Source organism: Oryctolagus cuniculus, unplaced genomic scaffold (assembly GCF_964237555.1).
Source record: "Oryctolagus cuniculus unplaced genomic scaffold, mOryCun1.1 SCAFFOLD_162, whole genome shotgun sequence".
In the NCBI taxonomy this organism is placed as follows: domain Eukaryota; kingdom Metazoa; phylum Chordata; class Mammalia; order Lagomorpha; family Leporidae; genus Oryctolagus; species Oryctolagus cuniculus.
Window position 1 is genome coordinate 96,001 of NW_027208348.1, and position 6,000 is coordinate 102,000.

Below are 6,000 nucleotides of genomic sequence, written 5' to 3' on the forward strand. Positions count from 1 at the left end.
AGGGTGGAAACAACGCAAATGCCCATCAATGTAGGACTCAAGAGATAAACTGTGGCACACTCACCATAATGGAATACTACTCAGCCACAAAAATGAGGAAGTATGACACATGAATCAAGACACCAGGACAAAGAAGCTAGACACCAAAGGTCCTGTATTGTTCCATTTCTGTGCAATCTCAGAAGGCAAAGCTATACAAACACAATGCAGGTTAAGGGTTCTCAAGGACTGAAGGGAGGGGAGAATGAGGAATGACTACTTAATGGGTATGGGGTTTCCTATGGGGGTGATGAGTGTATTCTGGAACTAGACAGAGGTAGTGAGAGCACAACATTGTGACCATATCAAATGTCACTTCATTACTCACCTCAGGACGGGTAATTCTATGCTGTATGAATTGTACCCCAACAAAACAATTCTTAAAAGAAGCAAGCTAATAAAAATAGTAACCTGTGAGGGGAAGAGACAAGTGGGCTGGAGGGGCAAGGATGTATGCAAGACTTCCAAGCACATTTTCCTACACAGTTTAGCCTTTGAGTCCTGCAAATGTGTTTATAAAATACTCAAAGAATTTAAAAAAAAAAAAAAAAACTACATTCCCACTAATGAATTTAAAGTAACTGTCCCTTTCTCATATAAAGAATGTTTCTTTGGAAAGTAACCCCAGTTATTGTAAGATCCATACAACATCTTTAACTATTTAGAAAAGAAGCATGGTTTGTCATTCATGTAGCCTGTCAGTCTATCATCACACTGATTCAGCATCAATCAGTTGTGTGCCTTGAGTTACTCTCAGGACGTCAAGACAGGTTCTGATACCTTCTCATGTTCCTCGGCTCGGCCCCCACAGCCAGCGGTAGCAGGACAGGCCAAAGAACACTGCTCAAAGGCTGACCACCCACAACTGTGTCCTTAGTACTGCACTGGAAGAAACGTACATGCTCTGAAGAAATCAGCTCAAATTAAATGACCCAAGAAAATCAAAGATGACTTTCTAATTCCTTTTACTTTGATTTCGAGGCTTCGAAACAATTTGACAAAAAATTCCACAGTACCATCTTGCCTCCAGGTTTTTTAAAGGCTTTGGGGGTTCTAGAAAGATATTTTCTTTCACATACAATTAATACACTTTTTAGTTTTCATTTCAAGAGCCTTCAGTAGATAAGCTCTGAAATATCTTAAAATTTTAGAACTAAGAGATATCATGAAATACTATGGTATATTATGAAGAGTTAAATTTCAGAAAAAAATACACCAACTTCAAGAGCTTTGTGCTTGTCTCTGTCAAAGTCTATGGGCAACATTCAATTTTTATAGAGTACAAAGTTTAAATTAAGACTGCTTGGTCTTCCTTTTTTTTTTTTTTTTTAAATACACTTTCTCTGACAGTATCAATGTAATAGCTTCTCTAATTCTTAAGCTCCAACAAAAATAACTACCTTCAACTTTTTTGGATAAACAGTATAAGGCCTGCTTGCTTTCTGATCAAAATCCTGGAGCCAGGAGCTTCTTCTGGGTCTCCTACATGGGTGCAGGGGTCCAAGCACTTGGGCCGTCTTCTGCTGCTTTCCCAGGTAGCAGGGAGCTGGATGGGAAGTGGAGCAGCTGGGCCTGGAGCCATAGGTCGTACTTTTTACCTGCTACGCCACAACACTGGCCTCAATTTGCTTTCATTCTAGAAGCAGTGCAAGACAGATGACAGATTTTTTTTTAAAGAAAAATGACAAATCCCATACCTCAAGTGGGACTTTTTCTGGCCATATTTAATATTACTGAAACAGAACAAGAACAACTGCTTAAAATACAGAAGTTCTTTGGCTAAAATCTCAAAGATCATACTTTGATTCAGAAATCTTTACTTATTTGTAAAGAACAAAAATTAGTCTGAATGTTTCATCTATTTTTAGGGATTTTAGCCCTATTTTTAGGGATCTGGAGGGGTTGAAATCAATGTAAAATAAGGCTAATGCTAAACAGCAATTTATAATAACATGAGTTCTTATTCAAAAAGTAAATGCACTCTACTTGCAGCTTTCTCCAGAGTCCAAGGTGTGTATAAAAAGAGAACTTGTAAACAAAGGACAGGAGAAATAGCAAAAAAATCTAACTTCAGAGAAGAGCAAAGATGTCTGGAAACTGGAGTCTCTCATAGACCTAATTACTGGAGTGCCTGTGTTGGGAGGGAGAAGAGTGGCTGTGAACATGAGGCTGGAGTTTCTGAAGCCCATGTGGGCATCTTCCACCACTTCTGGGCAATTCTATTAGGCAAAATCGAACTTGTTCTTTCTCTCTCAGAAAAGCCCTGGTACCAAGACAAGCTGTCATCTCTTTAAATGTTCAAATTTTAAGAAAAGCATATGCAAAAACAAAGGATGAAGAAAGGGCTAAACTTGAACAGAAAAAGAAAACAGATTTTCAATATAAACAAGAAACCAGAACAATCAAATTGAAATCCTCCAACAGGACACTACAAATGTGTTTCAAGCACTACATTTCCTCCACTGACTGCAACTGAATGGCAGAAAGGGCATTAGAATCAGCAGTCAACAGACTAACAGACTAACACTAGATGCCTTTGGGAGTAGGTAACAGACCCTTCTCCATCACTGCAGCAGACAATGACAGAAACTCAAAATGGACAAAAATACTATCAAACACACATAGATAGGTCATCCAAGTAGTGAAAACCCATCAGGCCAAGACGCCAGAGAACACACTCCACAGGATTCAAAATCACCTCTAAAATCTAAGCCACCAGCTGGTGGGTGTGGATAGATCACACTGATGTCAATCAAATCCAGTCATTCTCACAGGCACTCAGCCACTACAGGGTCCTCCACAAACCATTCTGGGAGCAGCTGTCTCATCTCCTTCAAGCACAACACCTGGCAGACCCCTGTCAAGAAAGACCCATCCCTCCCCTGTGAAGACCCTTCTCTGAAGAAAGGTGGGGGCTGCCCACAGCTAGACTGCTTGCACTATGATTAACAACACTCAAGGCTGGCGCCGCGGCTCACTAGGCTAATCCTCCACCTTGCGGTGCCAGCACACCGGGTTCTAGTCCCGGTCGGGGCGCCGGATTCTGTCCCGGTTGCCCCCCTTCCAGTCCAGCTCTCTGCTGTGGCCAGGGAGTGCAGTGGAGGATGGCCCAAGTGCTTGGGCCCTGCACCCCACGGGAGACCAGGAGAAGCACCTGGCTCCTGCCATCGGATCAGCGCGGTGCGCCGGCCGCAGTGGCCATTGGAGGGTGAACCAACGGCAAAGGAAGACCATTCTCTCTCTCTCTCTCTCTCACTGTCCACTCTGCCTGTCAAAAAAAAAAAAAAAAAAAAAAACAACAACACACTCAAGCAGCTAGGGAGGTAGCTCTTGTGTTTCATACACCACAAATTTCTGTTTTTCACACATACACACACATACTATACTATGCTTACCATTTCCTGGGAGGCCCCAAAGCCTGACTTATCATGCCAATTTGTATTCAACAATGGGCTGCCGATTCTCCACCCCACTTCGTGAGTGGCCCCTGTGGATCTGTCTCAGGGGCCACCCCAGACAGGCCTCCACTGTTGAAGGGCTTCTGTGGCATCTCAGCCCACATTTATTACTTGCTGCCAGATGCCATCTGGTCAAAATCTCTCTTCTATCCCAGCTGAACTCCCAATCACAGGAAGAATCACACTGTCTAGTGACTTGAATAAATTTGATTGCCAATATTAAACTCACTCTAGAGCCTCGTCAACAGAACTATTCCTTCTCTGCTTTGTTTAACTAAACCACCTAATGCAACGGCAGGGCTGAAACAACAGGTCAGTAAAGTCACCAACAAGCCCAAAACACTCCAAAAAGTCAAAGAAATATCCAACATTTGTTGGAGAAAGTGCCAGAAGGCTAGAGGAAGAGACTATCAACAAAAGACTAGAAGAAAAGGACAACCAACACAGTCAAAAGGTCACAAAACAAGTAACAAAGAATGACTCCTGTGTATTCTATTTTAGTTGATGAAGGAGAAATGTATTAGGGGCTCATTTGATCTGATAAATTAATGACTACAATAATGGTTATGATTTATTAAGCAAGACACAGTGCTAAGTGTTCTACATACATTATGTCTTCTAATCCTTAGAAAAACCTTGTGAAAGAGAGTAACTCTGTCTTATAAATGAGCAGCTGAAACACAGATTACATAACTTGCTCAAGGTCACACAGTTCATGAATGGCAGAGTCAGAATCTGAATTCAGCTCTAAGACTCATGACACCACACTACAGTACATGACTTAAAACCTGACTTAAACCACAGTTTCTATGTGCATAGGTTTTTTAAGATTTATTTATTTACTTGAAAGGCAGAGAGAGGCAGAGGCAGAGAGAGAGAGAAAGAGACAAAGTCTTCCATCTGCTCATTCACTCCCCGGTTGGTAGCAACGGCAGAAGCCAGCAGCTTCTTCTGGATCTTGCACGCAGGTGCAGGGACCCAAGCACTGGACCATCTTCTACTGCTTTTCCAGGCCATAGCAGAGAGCTAGATCAGAAGTGGAGCAGTCGGGACTCGAAACGACACCCATATGGGTTGCCGGCACTGTAGACAGCAGCTTTACCCACTATGCTACAGTGCCAGCCCTTGTACATAGGTTAACAAGGTATCAGTGTGGGGAGCAACTCAGACTAGACTAAGTTACTGGAATTAAGACTTATTCTATGCATCTGCTCTCCCACAATATGGCGCTGGGAGAGGAGTAAACAACTTTTACACAGCTGCCTCTCGCCAATTTGACTGAGCTGCAGGAGCTGATCTTGCTCCTAATTGGAGGAGAGCAGCATGCTCGGCGTGTGGGTAGCAGAGTTGGGATTGGTGGAAGAGGACTATAAAGGAGGAGAGAGACAACATGCACCAGGAACATCCAGATAACATCTGAGCAGCCCCCGAGAGAGCCGGCCGGCGGTGTGCCGCTCCCCCGCGGAAGTGGGGAAAGTGGCAGGGGGAGCCGCCCCTCCATGGAGGTGGAAGGATCGGCAGCCAACCCGGGAAGGACCAGCAGCAAACCCGGGGAGGGCTGAGCAGACAAAAGAACAGCGCAGGGTCCTGTGTCGTTCCTCCGCGAAGAGGGGGAGCGACAATCAGTATGTGCTAATATGAAGTAACGTCTAAGATACAGTAAGTCTAAACAGGTAAGTGTGCTCCAGTCACACTCTAGTATACTACCAGGTGTATAAGACAAAGGACTGGAGGGAATACACATAGAATAACCAACATTTCCGAGACTGGAACAGTGGCAGCCTTAAATAAAGGCAACTGTGGGTTTGAGAATCCGCAAAGTACATACTTTTACTACTGCATTTTGCTATGGTAAGAATTTAACCAACTCATGTCATTTTTCATAAATAAATACATAATAAAATAACTGCTAAAACCAAGATCCTGTAATGAAAAGACACTTTGGCAGCCTCTGCTCACAAAATCTGAACAATCTAAAGAACAAAGGAATGCCCATTTTAATCCAGCATCCTTTTTAGATGTCTTCATCATCAACACTGCTCACATCCTAAGTATGGACCAAACCAGCTTCTACCCATGGAAAGGAAAAGGCTGTTCCTATGACCCCAGAGAAGACATTGCAGAAACCTAGACAGAGGCGTGGAAAGAAGAAAGGCCACTCTAACATAGTCAACAAAGCAGAGAGGAATGGGTAGAGGACAGACCCAGGGAAATATGGTCACTGAACAAAGCTAACATTTAGAAATTAATAAGGAAGATGAAGCATGGAACCATCTAAGCAAGGTTAGGACATGGAATTTTCCAGATGCAAACAAAACCCCTAACACTTGAAGACTAATTTCATCTGTTGAAATGAATGATACTCTTGAAGAGGGGTGGGAATTTGGGAGGGAGGGAGGGAGGGTGGAGGGAAGAATCATGTTACTAAATTTGTACTTATGAAATGCATGAAGTTTATATATGTAAAATAAAGAAGTTGCTGTGAAAAAAATCATTTCTCTAC

The 6,000-nt window shown here is 42.9% G+C and overlaps 1 long non-coding RNA gene across 1 annotated transcript in view; it reads right to left on the reverse strand.

The window, feature by feature from the left end:
* The window catches only part of LOC138848296 (uncharacterized), a 78,976-nt gene extending 72,985 nt beyond the window's left edge, over window positions 1–5,991 (reverse strand). The window contains exon 1 of the long non-coding RNA XR_011386098.1: window positions 1–5,991. This exon is cut by the window's left edge and continues 39,593 nt beyond it. This is a non-coding gene — a long non-coding RNA (uncharacterized lncRNA).
* Window positions 5,992–6,000: the final 9 nt, after the last annotated feature.